Genomic DNA, 16,893 nt, shown 5'->3' on the forward strand with positions numbered 1-16,893 from the left:
GCGTGACAGGTTTTTAATCTCTGAAGCAAGGTACTGGGGTGCTTGCGCGACGAGGAGTCGGTGAAGTAGACATAGAGTGTGGTAGTCACGCAATTTGTCCGGCCGCAGCCACCCTAGATCGGAGTATGAAGCACTAACATGATCATATCGGCAGGTGTAACGCACACAGGCATTCATGGTTAGCTCTAGCCGTCTTTTGTTTTCACTACTCATGCCTTGTTGAATCACATCACAATAGTGGAGGTTCGGTAGAACGAGTGCTTGCACGAGCTGGCCTTTCAAGTCCTGTGGAAATATGTTCCGAAACTTTTTGAGAGCATAGAGACAAGCAGACGTCTTTCAGCACACTGCGACTGTATTCTCCGCCCAGTTGAGAATGCTTATCCAAAGTTACACCCAAGTTCTTCACTGTTTTCTGATATGGTATTGGAGTACCGTCGAGCAGAATAGGTGGTAGCCGTTCGCGGAAATCTGAACTTATTAATTTCTGATGGGCTATTAAGATTACTTGCGTCTTTTTTGCATTTAGTTTAAGCCCCAGGTTTTTCGCCCATGTCACTACTGAAGACAGATCATCATTCATCTGAGCGATTGCAGTGTTTACATCTTCAGGTCTGACGCTTAGGTAGAGCTGGAGGTCGTCGGCATAGAAATGATATTTACAGGAGGACAGAACCGACGAAATATCGTTGACATATAAAGAAAACAAAAGTGGTCCTAAGACTGATCCTTGTGGCACTCCCGAGGAAACATGTTTCCGGGAAGATTTTTCATTTATGCAGACAACACATTGCTGTCTGTCTTTTAAGTAGCTTTCAAACCATCTCATTGCACTATCAGAGAAATTAAGCTGTTGCATTTTTCTGAGCAATATGTCAAAGTTAACAGTGTCAAAAGCTTTGCTGAAGTCCAGTAGCGTCAATATTGTTGCCTTTCGATTGTCGATGGCATATTTCAGGTCATCAGTTACTTTAATTAGAGCAGTGTTTGTGTTGTGATGTTTACGGAAACCGGATTGAAATTTGTCATATAGGCTGGATTCATGCAAGTGTTCAGTGATTTGGTCATGAACAATATATTCCAGTGCTTTGGAAACAGCAGGCAGTGTGCTAATTGGTCGGTAATCACTAGGCAGTTGCGGGTTTTCGATCTTAGGGATGGGTCGAATTATGCTTCTTTTCCATGCAGTGGGATATATTCCGTTCACGAGGGAAAAATTAAATATGTCAGTTAAGACAGGTACTAAGATATCGGCAACATTCTTAATCATGGTTATATCGATACTGTCGTTGCCTATTGCATCAGAAGAGATTCTCATTATTGTTTTTCTTGCCGTATTTGTTGTTACATGTTTTAGATGGAAGGTATCGTTGTTAGTTATCCTGTTTGGGGATTCTTGTGGATGGTAATTATCAGCCGTGCTGGTATTCAGAGGTGCAGAGAAGAATTCATTTAATTCGTTAGCTGACACATGAAAAGTAGTTTCCGATTTTGCCTTTCCGACCCCCAAGCTACGGGGATTCTTCCATAGAGTCGTGGGCGTCAGATCGCTGCATACAAGGGAGCGAGCGTGCCTGATTTTAGTATTGCGAATGCATTGTTTCACTCTGTTCTGTAGCTTTCTATATTCTTCGAAACGCTCGGGTTTCGGATCTGCCTTGAAACGCCAGTGGGCAGCATTCCTATTAGTCATCATTTGACGTAATTCAGCTGTCAGCCATGGAGCAGGGGATTTTCTTACACGGATTGTGCGCACAGGTGCATGTTTGTCATAGAGGGCAGTGAGTTTATCACCAAGTTCATTAATTTTGCCGTCGATTGTAGGTTTTCTGATTATTTGATGGCATGAGATTTCTGAGCAATCGGCTGTTAGAGCGTCAAGGTCAATACGTTTCATGTTCCTACAAGTTATGTAACGCGATTTGATCCTTGGGGGCTGCACAGAGTAGGCCAGGAATATTACATCATGTGCTGAGAGGCCAGGGGCCGAAGTTTGACCAACATCTCTTACTTTGTCAGTCTGTTTCGTTGCGATTACGTCTATAAGAGTATGACTGTGCGCCGTATGGTGTGTAGGTTGTAATGGAAGAATGTTCATGCTATTGCAACTAAACAGTCTTCTTAGGTTTATTGCGGAGGGAGTGTCTCTTAGCAGGTCTATGTTCAAGTCACCCATTATGATGACATGTTCGTATTGACACTGAAGTGAATGTAATTCCGACTGGAAGGAACTCATTGAGCTTATTTTTGGCGGCTTGTACACGACGCCAGTCAAGAATTTCCGACTTTGTATATTTATTTCAATGAACATGAATTCAGCCTCTTTTTCTTCAGCAGGATTTGACGTACATAAGACTTTCGCAGTGAGATCTGTTCGTATATACGCGCCGACCCCGCCACCTCGCTTTTTTGATCTGTCTGCCCTAAGAAATGTGTACCCTGGGAGATGAAAAGATGCAGAGGATATGTGTGGTTTCAACCACGTTTCGGATAAGAGGATTACGTGGTAGTTTAGTTGGTTGAAGAGGAGGCTAAGTTCTTCGTAATGTGCAGGTAAAGACTGGATGTTGCAGTGAGCTGCTAAAAGCTCTGACGCGTTCCGCTGAGCAGCCTGGAGTAGGGTGGCAGACTGGTTTGTCCCTTTGTTAGGCACTACTTGCCGCGAGGGGCACTGGCCGCTGCTTCCGCCAAATGACGTAACACAGGGGTGTCCGAGATTTTGCGCGCCCTGTTTGTGACACCGCGAGTGCCGAAAGAAAGGCGACTGCAAGAGATTTCCTGAGGTTGCGGGAGTATAGAAAATGGATTAGTGGTATTCGGTGCAAGGAGAATATGACCAAATTAGTGACGGCTGTGTGTCACTGTTGTAGCGTTGCTCTTGGGGGACGAAAAGAAAAAGAATTGTTATTTTATTTTATTTTATTTTTTTTGAAAAATGTCGAAAAAGTGAATATTTTGGTGGGCCACTTGGCAACAGAATCAGGGATTGATTACACTATTATAATAGCATACGTTGACCATTAAATACCTGAATAAGAGCAGCATATTGATATATATATATATATATATATATATATATATATATATATATATATATATATATGAGATCGCTCGGAAGAAACATTATCATTTCTGTGCATTTTTATAGTCGCGATGTAGTCATACCCGGATCAACACTAAGGGACCAGAAGATTTATAGACTTTAAAAGAAATGCAACACTACACAATTAAAAAAAAAGTTGGTTCAGAAATAATAGGAAAACGATAATGTTCCTTCTGCCTCATGCTGCGTTCGGCCCATCAGCGTGATCGTAATTTCTGGTGATGAAGTAACACAAAATGATTAATATTCAACTTAATAAGGAGATGGAATTATCAAGGTTAATTTACGAAAATAAGCACACTTATCTTTAACACACTTTTTTTTTTGCTACGTACCTTTTCATATTAAATTACAATAGATGACCATTGTGGTTAAATACTTTATACATAACAGTTAAAATGTCCTCTTGATGCTGTCTGTTCGTAATCAGTTACAAGAAACTACATGTTTTCTGATTGGAAAAAAAATGACAATTAGCATATTCACTCGATATTTTCACATAGAATATAAAATACAGTTGCGGAACGCAGCAAGTCCGCGTCCGCCTCTCATGGAATACAAACAGTAAAAGGTGAGGCGCCAAAAACCTCATTTGTCTTGAAACAACAGAATTCTTTTTTATACCATTAATCGATACATGTACATAGATTTACTGGCACCGCGAAAGAACGGCACAGATAAAGAATAATAGATTCTGCGCTGCTATGCGATGGTTCATTTCTTTTACTTTACAATTGTTCGATAACTTTAGGCCATCAGGCGTTTACTATTGTGCGTATATTAATGTTTGTGAGGCGAAAATTACTAATATTACACTGCCTCCCATGAGGAGGGAAGGAATACCGAAGGTATTACTTTCATCCTCATGCCCATTGGAATATTTGTAATTTTCGGGTGTAACATACAGGTTATTAAAAATTTCATTTCACATTCATTCCATAATAAAAGAATTAACGCTTCAATTTGTAATTACTGACGGTGGATCATTGTGAATTTGTTCTGTGTTTCTGTCAGTGTTTGTATGGATTCAGTCTTTCTTGATGATTCTTAAAATTAAGGCTATAAGTACACATATTTACAAAATTTATAAGGAAATAGAGTCACACTTCATTTTTCATCGTTGCAAAAGTAATTTGACTATCACAACTGGTACACAACTTTATGTTTTGACTGTATTCATTATATTGTCATCGTCTTGTCGATTGATTGCCTTGTCCGTTGTCGCACTTAATTATACATTTATTTTCGTCGCACATACACTATTTATGATAGACTTGGATTGTAGAGCGGCCACTGGTGATGGCTTCGACAAGGAAGTCCATATCTTTCACTTTCAGGGCTCGAGTGTGGCTCTCCGAATTATTTCACATATGAAACAGATAAAATATATTAGAACAGCTTACAAAACTAATTTTTTATACATGTGGGATCGGATATAGGAAGGATCGGATCCTTTGACGTATTTTCGTGTGCTTATTTTCATTCGTATCGTGACCTCTCGTTAAAGTTTACATTTCAACATTGTTTAGAGGTGACCTTGTGACTTGTCTCTGTGTACAATCAGTCATTATAATAATTACGTTAACTTCTCTATCTTAGAGTCTCTCGGAAGGTTTATGATACATACAAAATGTTTTCAGTACTGGGTGTGAATGTTTTTGCTACAGAATGTAGCGCACAACAACTACTGTTGGCGGTTGAACGTTTACATTATTTCGTCACGTGGTAGCTGTCCGCCTCCACTGTTGCGAGCAATCTTGAAATTCAGTCTGTGCGCGCGCACGTGACCGGAGCTTTCTTGCAGAGCGTTGATTTTGCGCTTGAGGTGCCGTGCGTCGCTTTTGCTCGGCGGATCGTGGCTTTGTGCTTTTTAGATTGCTGGAGGGAGCTTCTGCCACCGAAACTGCCTCACATCACTTCCTGTCCACTATCCAGTTACGGATTCACAGGTAAGTGGTAGCTACCGCTGCAGCTGCATGTGTGGAATGACACTGATTATTACACACTGCACACATCAATGAATTTTTCACACATATGGTGCAGTAGAATACTGCCACTGAAAATCGTCGAACTTTAAAACTTCACTTGCACTGTGGTGAGCGTCTGCGTGAACGATGTATTAAAAGAAATTCTCGCTTCATAACATCGCACGGTGTTTACAATTTGATTTACATACTAATATTTACAAGAGTTCATTTAAATCGAGAAATAATCTAATTGACCACTTTGAATAAAAACAATTGTTTCTTAATTAGTCTTTTTTTTATTTATTCCTACGGTCACAGGTAGGCTATTATAAGTCCTTTTTCTTTGACCAAATTCATTCCAATCTCCTTTACAAATTAATTTAATTCATAGTAATCTTTATCACGCTTGCTTATTCATTTTGTAGGCCCAATACATTTTTTTTTAGTGCTCGTCTTATTTAGTGACTTGTGAGGGGAGCTTCATTTATGTCAAAAGTTTTTCTCGTGTGTGCTTGTCTTTAAAGAAAATTCGAGGACAGATTTGAAAATAGCAATTCCGCCTCTGAATTTCGTGTAGAAATACAAACAGTCGAAAAAAAAAATGGGAAAAGCGGGCCTACTCGCGGATCGTCGACAGAATTTAAATTACTCCTCAACCAGGTCGAAAATTTAATTTACATTGCGCATTACAAAAGCAATATGCGCGTCGCGAACCTACTCATTTTTATACGTAGTGCCTCACTTCCTAGGCACACGTGCATCTTTACAAGTTGATCCTGAGGAGCGGATAGGATCAAGGATCTTAAAGGATTTGCACTTAGGAAAGGAATTCAATAATCACATAATCACAGAGAAAACAATAAATATTGCAGTGCGCACTTAAAATAAAATCTATCACTTCTAGCATTTATATCTAATATGTATCTTGCTGCAGCTTGCTTACTACTCTTTGCTCATTTCTTAGACTAAGTCAAGTTTATGCATTACGCATTTGGGTATTAATTATCATTTGTATATATAAGCCTCTCACTAGAGTGTTGTTGTTTGCTGCTGTCGCGACCTGTGAAGCTTGGGCGAGATCCTTATTCTATTTGCTGCTAGCTTGTGAATTTGCAGTATCGCTAATGCTCAATAGTACCGTGAAGTTGGCATAATAAACCATGTTACTCATATGTTCTTTTACTCAGCTTGTTTATAGTCTGGACTCATCTTACTTTGCGTTATATAATAAAATTCCTTTTTATTCCATCACGCTTTTACTTAAGGTTAACGTCAGGCCTTTTTTTAGAACAATTGCACTGCGTTATCAATTTGTTCATGCTTAATCCTAGGTATCTGTTTACTTCAAAGAGATGTTATTTCATCGCTGGCACAGCACTGTGCTGGAAGTTACAAGTTAAATCTACCAACTGTTTTGCGCTAACAGGTGGTGCCTTATTTACGTCACATTTGAAAATAGGGAATAACCTCATGGAATCGAATCTTTTCTCACAACTTTCCTCTTTTGTCTGGACGTTTAAGTATTTCCTTTTAAAACAGGTCATTAACTTGTCCTCGATTAAATTTCACTTCTAATACTAAGCACATATAATCATCATTTTCATATTACTATTTAGTGAGAGAAGTGCATTATTCGCTCCTTCCTGCTCATTCTCAAATTACTATTTAGCGAGAGAAGTGCATTATTCGCTCCTTCCTCTTTCCTCATTTTAGTACCTCGGGGCTAATTAATACCTCTCGAGTACATCATTTTTCTTACATACTAACTTATAACTAAAATTGAAAATCGCCTCTAGGACATGTCCTCCTGTTTGCATAAAGATTATTCATGTAAATACTTGTCTACAACTTATTCTGTATTTTATTTTCCAGACGCGTTATTTTAATACATAGGTTCCCTTTTAGCACCGGTTAACGTCAGTAGTCAGTTCAGTTCCGTTCTTGTTACTCATTGGTTAATCCTGATCTCCAATACCTTAGAATTTTCTTACAGCTTAAATTAACTTAATTCCTGGCGTTACAAAATTTTCTTAGATCATGATGGTGGAACAATCCTTTGATTTTATTCGTGGCAGGGTCAGATAACAAATAGCTACCAATGTGTGGTTTCCTCATTATCACAAAGGGACCTTCATAAATGTGTTGCCACTTACGATTCTGCTTTAACAACAGGGATGGTTTAAAGTGAGTCCTGACTAATACCTTTTCTCCTTCTTTGAAATCTATAACTCTGTTTACCTTCTTATCAAATGCCTTTTTTCGGAGGTTAGCATACTTTGTTAAGAATATGAAGCTTGCCTGATTTTTGTGTCTAGGTCCAATTCGTTGTCTTGTAACTTTGGAAGGGGGTCTATCCATTCAAACCTGCAGCATCCTCTAGGAGGCTCAAAGGTGCTGCTTTTAATTTTCCGCTCGACGCTTACTTTCCTGCTGATTTATATTTCTTAAAGTTTCTTCCGTCTGGAACTGGTGTTGGTTTTGTGGTACGAACTCGGTTGGAAATGGATCTTGTTGTCCTGGCGCATTCGCTTGCGCATAATAAATTTGTGTATTATGCGGGCGTTTAGGCTTCAGACTTCCCAAAGGTCCGTTCGCTTGTTGCGTGAAGTGTATATTTTGTGGCTGAAAGGTATTTTGCTGTGGCTTGTGTTGATTGTAACCGTTACTGAAAGGTGTACATTGGTCTCCACCTTGATTATGCCATTTATTTCTTTTCCACTGACGATTTGAATCGTAAGACTGATCGTTTTGATAATTACCGTTGATCGGTTGCGTATTTCCATATTGCTGGGGCTGTGTGTTATAATGTGCATTTTCGTACTGAGGTGGTGGCGAATTATATATTGGATTGTATCTCTGGCCGTTATTGTACTTATTTTTGTATTTGCTGTTGGAGTACGTAGTGTGTTTATTGTTTAAACCGTTGTGGGGTTGGTACTGGCTGTCGCTGTGACGCGCTTTCGCTCGGCCACCATTGTTGCCTGCGTATTCTGTATTTTGCTGGCCGCCTGCACTGAAGTGAGCGTTGCCAACATCAACTCTAGCGTCCTCGTAAATCAGATCTAACGAGTCTAACACAGATAGGAATGTGTCCGTATCGTCCTCAGACACGTTTACTAACTTTTCTCTGATCGCAATCGGTAGCTTGGTTTTTAGAATCATAATAACGTCTTCGGCGGTGATCGGCGAATCCCAGAACTTGATTTTCGCTAAATACTTTTCAAAATATCTTCTCAAACTACCGCGCTTACTGTTAAACACTTCGGCGTCGTAAACCTCTTTTCTCAGGCGCTGCTGCACACCAGAACTCCAGAATTTAGCTAAAAACATCTGTTCAAACTCTTTGTAACTCTTACAAGAGTCGACCATTTCGGTTCCCCATAAGGCAGCATCGCCTACGATAAATCCACTAACGAATTGAATTCGCTGGCGGTCACTCCAGCTACTCGGGAAAATTCCTGAAAAATTTCGGAGGAACACTATAGGATGAATTTCTCTTTTCTGTGGGTGAAAGGTCGGAAAAATACGATGTTTGATCACGCTTTCCTCCTGCATCAAACTGACAAAAGTGGGTGGGCTGGTACTCTGGTTAACTTGTGCTTCTATAGAACTTTGAGTTTGAGCGTTATCTAATGGTGAACGGTAATGTACCTGCTGTTGTTCATTACATCGTGGTGAATTATTCCACTCTCCTGACACGGAAGGTGGGGAATTTTCAACTTGACATTTTAGTGTACGAACTTCATCAACTATCTGTTGACGCCATTCAGGTAAATCTTGAGCTAACGTTCGTCTTATCTGGCCCAATTCTGACATGACCGTGTCTCCTGTTTTTCCAGGGGCTGCCAATATTTCAAAGGTCACGTTTTTGACAGTTTCCCTGAGTTCGTTCTTGACCTTGTTTTCTATGAATCCGTCTTTGTTTTTAATCCACTCTTGGTAGTGGTCAGACAAAGCTTCAGCATGTGCCTTAACAGTATTCTTTATTTGATCCTCTACATTAACAGTCTCAATCTGTTTGGAAAGATCATCAACAACATTCTCGATCGTGTCTACTGCGGTTTTAACTCCTTTGACCTCATCAGAGATTGCAGTATAATCTTCTTTTAAGGTCGCAGCTTGTTTTTGATATTCCATCACTTTTGAATTGATCTCTCCCTTGGCTGCTTCGATTTTTTTATCTAACCATTTTGAAATATCCTCTATCTTTGACTCTACTTGTGTGTCAATTTCTAGCCTCATGGTCATGATCTGACTACTGATTTGGCTTTGGACATTACCCAACAGGGTATTTAAATCAGCTGTTATGTCTGCCTTTAGTTCGGCCTTTACCGAATTTAACCGTGTATTTAGGTCATTTATCTCCGCTTGCAGATCTGTTTTTACCGAATTTATTTCTGTGTTTACTGAATTTATGTCTGTTTTTACTGAGTTGCACAGATTTGTAAGGACCTGATTTTTATTATGCCGTCTTTCGGCCTTCTCTTTATCTTCGCGGGCCTTTTCATCTAATCTTTCCTGTTTTTGGCTTTCGAACTTGCGTTCCATTATTGCTTCGATCATTGCAGCCAAGTCATTTTTTTCAAAAGCGGGAATAGTTTGCACACTAGGACCAGCTTCTAAAACTTCGGTCGAGGCTGCTTCTGCCTCCGCTCGTGTACCTATCGCGCGTGATCGTAATGGATAGTGAGGTCCATTCGCATCACCGCTGTCGTCTGGTTTTGTTTGTGTCCGCTGTTTACAGTCAGCCATGTTCATGAATTATTTGTCAAACGTCAAAATGCTACAGATATTGTTTGTCACTGCCGTCAGTCGTTTGTCTGTGACGTAGGGCTATGGCTTACTGGGACCTAAGATGAAATTTTAACTCTGGGTAACAACTGACGTTCATGTACGCCAAGAAGACAAGATGGTTCCTCCTAATTACAAACAAATGAAATATCACACGTTTTACCAGTTTTGAGCGTAGTTATCCGCCATATCGTAATTTTTTTATGCACTGACAACAATGGTACACTTTCACTGAATTTAACTACATCAGTTATAAGAGTCGAGGGGCATGAAAGGGAAGCAGTGGTTGGGAAAGGAGTGAGACAGGGTTGTAGCCTCTCCCCGATGTTATTCAATCTGTATATTGAGCAAGCAGTAAAGGAAACAAAAGAAAAATTCGGAGTAGGTATTAAAATTCATGGAGAAGAAGTAAAAACTTTGAGGTTCGCCGATGACATTGTAATTCTGTCAGAGACAGCAAAGGACTTGGAAGAGCAGTTGAACGGAATGGACAGTGTCTTGAAAGGAGGATATAAGATGAACATCAACAAAAGCAAAACGAGGATAATGGAATGTAGTCAAATTAAGTCGGGTGATGCTGAGGGAATTAGATTAGGAAATGAGACACTTAAAGCAGTAAAGGAGTTTTGCTATTTAGGGAGTAAAATAACCGATGATGGTCGAAGTAGAGAGGATATAAAATGTAGACTGGCAATGGCAAGGAAAGCGTTTCTCAAGAAGAGAAATTTGTTAACATCGAGTATAGATTTAGGTGTCAGGAAGTCGTTTCTGAAAGTATTTGTATGGAGTGTAGCCATGTATGGAAGTGAGACATGGACGATAACTAGTGTGGACAAGAAGAGAATAGAAGCTTTCGAAATGTGGTGCTACAGAAGAATGCTGAAGATAAGGTGGGTAGATCACGTAACTAATGAGGAGGTATTGAATAGGATTGGAGAGAAGAGAAGTTTGTGGCACAACTTGACTAGAAGAAGGGATCGGTTGGTAGGACATGTTTTGAGGCATCAAGGGATCACAAATTTAGCATTGGAGGGCAGCGTGGAGGGTAAAAATCGTAGAGGGAGACCAAGAGATCAATACACTAAGCAGATTCAGAAGGATGTAGGTTGCAGTAGGTACTGGGAGATGAAGAAGCTTGCACAGGATAGAGTAGCATGGAGAGCTGCATCAAACCAGTCTCAGGACTGAAGACCACAACAACAACAAGAATGGACTATGGACAAATTGAAATAAAGCTGTTTCAAGGCAAGGAAAGACAGGTTTACGTTCTGATCAACTCGAAAGATGCAACGTCACTACGAAAGCTTGGCTACTGCGTATAAAAATTTGTCTTACTATGGCTGTCTTGATGGTGATACGGATGAATACTCGCGTTTTTTGGTAATTTCATCAATCGTTCTTCTGAATTAATTAAAAGGTTTTGCCACTTCTCTTTCTCGGTTGAATTGCATCCACATGAAAAAATGAAACAATTATTAGAACAAGCACTGAAAATTTTTTAAACACATACATGAAATGATTTTTTTGATCGAGTCCCTGTTCGGGCGCCAAGTGTAGCGTTGCTCTTGGGGGACGAAAAGAAAAAGAATTGTTATTTTATTTTATTTTATTTATTTATTTATTTTTTTTTAAATGTCGAAAAAGTGAATATTTTGGTGGGCCACTTGGCAACAGAATCAGGGATTGATTACACTATTATAATAGCATACGTTGACCATTAAATACCTGAATAAGAGCAGCATATATATATATATATATATATATATATATATATATATATATATATATATATATATATATATATATATATATTTGAGATCGCTCGGAAGAAACATTATCATTTCTGTGCATTTTTATAGTCGCGATGTAGTTATACCCGGATCAACACTAAGGGACCAGAAGATTTATAGACTTTAAAAGAAATGCAACACTACACAATTAAAAAAAAAGTTGGTTCAGAAATAATAGGAAAACGATAATGTTCCTTCTGCCTCATGCTGCGTTCGGCCCATCAGCGTGATCGTAATTTCTGGTGATGAAGTAACACAAAATGATTAATATTCAACTTAATAAGGAGATGGAATTATCAAGGTTAATTTACGAAAATAAGCACACTTATCTTTAACACACGTTTTTTTTTTTGCTACGTACCTTTTCATATTAAATTACAATAGATGACCATTGTGGTTAAATACTTTATACATAACAGTTAAAATGTCCTCTTGATGCTGTCTGTTCGTAATCAGTTACAAGAAACTACATGTTTTCTGATTGGAGAAAAAATGACAATTAGCATATTCACTCGATATTTTCACATAGAATATAAAATACAGTTGCGGAACGCAGCAAGTCCGCGTCCGCCTCTCATGGAATACAAACAGTAAAAGGTGAGGCGCCAAAAACCTCATTTGTCTTGAAACAACAGAATTCTTTTTTATACCATTAATCGATACATGTACATAGATTTACTGGCACCGCGAAAGAACGGCACAGATAAAGAATAATAGATTCTGTCGCTGCTATGCGATGGTTCATTTCTTTTACTTTACAATTGTTCGATAACTTTAGGCCATCAGGCGTTTACTATTGTGCGTATATTAATGTTTGTGAGGCGAAAATTACTAATATTACACTGTGTATCTTATGTCGTAAGAGGAGAAATGTAATTAGCGTATTTGAAACAGCTTAGGGTGGAAATAAGGGAAAGGGGAGTGATTTAAGAGGCTGATGCTGCCAGCAGAGAGAAGTAAGCTTAATAATTAATAGATTATCGTAGGAAGCTAGAATTAAATTGAAATTTACTAAAGTGATACTGGTAGTGATTATCGTAGGAAGCTACAATTGGATTGAAATTTGCTAAAGTGATACTGATAGTGATTTTTGTTATGAACAATTTAAACCGAAGAGATGGGTGATTAATGAACTAAAGGAGAGACTAATAATTGCAATAGAACTATTTCAGAACGGAAGAGAACAAACTGAGAAAATGAAAAAAGTATTAGCAGTAACTAAAATTAAGTAATGGTTAGAGCTACAGACACAAAAAAAATAGTGAAAAGTTAATACAGTTACAAAAACAATTAGTTGAAGGTACAAATATGGGTATAATTAAAAAATTAATACAATTACAATACTATATCTCAGTATAGGGCTGTTACAATTTGCAAATGGTGTTAAGTTTGCACTTTTGGCTCGAGTAGCTTCACTTAATACTATTCAGTTCTGTCATGTTTGTGACTGTCTTCTTTCCAGCTGCTGTCTTAATGATTATTCTGCCATTCTGAGTCCACACATTCTGAAGACCGAAATGGGATATGGCACTGTTTAAAATCTTTAGCCGTTCGTGTGTCAGATCTTCCCTTATTGTAAGCCCTGTCCTTGCTAACTTCTTCTTCTGGGTAAAGATCTCTGCCCTTTTTCGGTACGAGACAAATTTAATTATTATTGGACGAGGTTTGGTGGCACCTGGTAGTTTTCGTCCCACCCGATGGCTCCTGTCAATGTCTGCCTTGGTCACTTCAACGCCTAATTTTTCACGCGCAACCTGTATAAGCAGGTTGTCTGTGTCTTCTTCCTTATTTTCTACTACTCCAAACAGTCGTAGACTATTTCGCCTTTGGTACTGTTCTAGCTCGTCAGTTGCGGCAGATAGTTTCACTTCCAACTCTCGTGCCTTTTTCTCGTATTCAGACACAGACTTTTTTAGTGCTGTAATTTCGGCAGTATTGGCCTCAACAGTTTCACGCATTTTGGCCAATACTGCTGCCGTTACAGTATCTGATATAGTGCCTGCTATCAGATCGAGATTGTTTTTATCGCGAAGCGCAGCGTTTACCTCAGAGCGGACCAGCTCCGCTATGCCGGGAGCCGCGGCCGCACCTTCCGCCAAGAGCGAGCCCGCCGTACCTGCTGCTTCCCCGCTCCAGGACGCGCTGCTGTTGACTCTTCTGTTTACCATTTTCTCGAAGATATTGGCGGAGCACAGAAAAAAATAGCACTACTGCACAGAACACTGTTGTTTACACGATTTCCACTTGTACTAGACAACACCACCTGCGAGAACACCTTCGAATTCAACTAAATTTCGCGAGCCGAACTTAACAAGTGTTACACTGTAGCCGCCATGACACTCTATCCAAGTTTATATGCCAACTAGCTCGGCAGATGACGAAGAAATTGAAGAAATGTATGACGAAATAAAAGAAATTATTCAGATAGTGAAGGGAGACGAAAATTTAACAGGCATGGGTGACTGGAATTCGGTAGTAGGAAAAGGGAGAGAAGGAAACGTAATAGGTGAATATGGATTGGGGCTAAGAAATGAAAGAGGAAGCCGCCTGATAGAATTTTGCACAGAGCACAACTTAATCATAGCTAACACTTGGTCCAAGAATCATAAAAGAAGGTTGTATGCATGGAAGAAGCCTGGAGATACTGATAGGTTTCAGATAGATTATATAATGGTAAGACAGAGATTTAGGAACCAGGTTTCAAATTGTAAGACATTTCCAGGGGCAGATGTGGACTCAATCTATTGGTTATGAACTGTAGATTAAAACTGAAGAAACTGCAAAAAGGTGGGAATTTAAGGAGATGGGACCTGGATAAACTGACTAAACCAGAGGTTGTGCAGAGTTTCAGGGAGAGCATAAGGGAACAATTGACAGGAATGGGGGAAAGAAATACAGTAGAAGAAGAATGGGTAGCTTTGAGAAGTGAAGTAGTGAAGGCAGAAGAGGATCAAGTAGGTAAAAAAACGAGGGCTAGTAGAAATCCTTGGGTAACAGAAGAGATACTCAATTTAATTGATGAAAGGAGAAGATACAAAAATACAGTAAATGAAGCAGGCAAAAAGGAATACAAACGTCTCAAAAATGAGATCGACAGGAAGTGCAAAATGGCTAAGCAGGGATAGCTCGAGGACAAATGTAAGGATGTAGAGGCTTATCTCATGAGGGGTAAGATAGATACTGCCTACAGGAAAATTAAAGAGACCTTTGGAGAAAAGAGAACCACTTGTATGAATATCAAGAGCTCAGATGGAAACCCAGTTCTAAGCAAAGAAGGGAAAGCAGAAAGGTGGAAGGAGTATATAGAGGGTCTGTACAGGGGCGATGTTCTTGAGGACAATATTCTGGAAATGGAAGAGGATGTAGATGAAGATGAAATGGGAGATACGATACTGCTTGAAGTGTTTGACAGAGCACTGAAAGACCTAAGTCGAAACAAAGCCCCGGGAGTAGACACATTCCATTAGAACTACTGATAGCCTTGAGAGAACCAGTCCTGACAAAACTCTACCATCTGGTTAGCAAGATGTATGAGGCAGGCGAAATATCCTCAGACTTCAAGAAGAATATAATAATTCCAATCTCAAAGAAAGCAGGTGTTGACAGATGTGAAAATCACCGAACTATCAGTTTAATAAGCCACGGCTGCAAAATACTAAGGCAAATTCTTTACAGACGAATTGAAAAACCGGTAGAAGCCGACGTCGGGGAAGATCAGTTTCGATTCCGTAGAAATGTTGGAACACGTGAGGCAATACTGACCCTACGAGTTATCTTAGAAAATAGATTAAGGAAAGGCAATCCTACGTTTCTAGCATTTGTAGACTTAGAGAAAGCTTTTGACAATGTTGACTGGAATACTCTCTTTCAAATTCTGAATGTGGCAGGGGTAAAATACAGGGAGCAAAAGGCTATTTACAATTTGTACAGAAACCAGATGGCAGTTATAAGAGTCGAGGGACATGAAAGGGAAGCAGTGGTTGGGAAGGGAGTTAGACAGGGTTGTAGCCTCTCCCCTATGTTATTCAATCTGTATATTGAGCAGGCAGTGAAGGAAACAAAAGAAAAATTTGGAGTAGGTATTAAAATCCATGGAGAAGAAGTAAAAACTTTGAGGTTCGCCGATGACATTGTAATTCTGTCAGAGACAGCAAAGGACTTAGAAGAGAAGTTGAACGGAATGGATAGTGTCTTGAAAGGAGGATATAAGATGAACATCAACAAAAGCAAAACTAGGATAATGGAATGTGGTCGAGTTAACTCGAGTGATGCTGAGGGGAATTAGATTAGGAAATGAGACACTTAAAGTAGTAAAGGAGTTTTGCTATTTGGGGAGCAAAATAACTGATGATGGTCGAAGTAGAAAGGATATAAAATGTAGACTGGCAATGGCAAGGAAAGCATTTCTGAAGAAGAGAAATTTGTTAACATCGAGTGTAGATTTAAGTGTCAGTAAGTTGTTTCTGAATGTATTTGTATGGAGTGTAGCCCTGTATGGAAGTGAAACATGGACGATAACTAGTTTGGACAAGAAGAGAATAGAAGCTTTCGAAATGTGGTGCTACAGAAGAATGCTGAAGATTAGATGGGTAGATCATATAACTAATGAGGAGGTATTGAATAGGATTGGGGAGAAGAGAAGTTTGTCGCACAACTTGACTAGAAGAAGGGATCGGTTGGTAGGACATGTTCTGATGCATCAAGGGATCACCAATTTGGTATTGGAGGGCAGCGTGGAGGGTAAAAATCGTAGAGGGAGACCAAGAGATGAATACACTAAAGAGATACAGAAGGATGTAGGTTGCAGTAGGTACTGGGAGATGAAGAAGCTTGCACAGGATAGAGTAGCATGTAGAGCTGCATCAAACCAGTCTCAGGACTGAAGACCACAACAACAACAACAACAACATCAGTTTTTCACGACACATTTCAATCACTATTTATCGGCGTTGTCCTTTTCTTTCACACAATGAAATTAGCACTGGTGAGACGGTTTACAGTTTTACTTTAATAATAATTTGACTCCCCCAATAGCCGTACTGTAGGCTGCTATAAACGCAAATTTCCCACTCAATTCGAACAGAACCACAAGTCCCACTGTCCTCTTTGTTCTAGCAGTTTTGGCACGAAATCACAGATCGCCACATGTTCACTTACGCCGATGAATACCTCGTAATTCGTACTCACACAAAAATCGTAGCACTTCCAGTTCACCAAATATTTGCATGCACACTTGCACTAT

This window comes from Schistocerca nitens, chromosome 2 (assembly GCF_023898315.1).
Source record: "Schistocerca nitens isolate TAMUIC-IGC-003100 chromosome 2, iqSchNite1.1, whole genome shotgun sequence".
NCBI classification, from domain to species: domain Eukaryota; kingdom Metazoa; phylum Arthropoda; class Insecta; order Orthoptera; family Acrididae; genus Schistocerca; species Schistocerca nitens.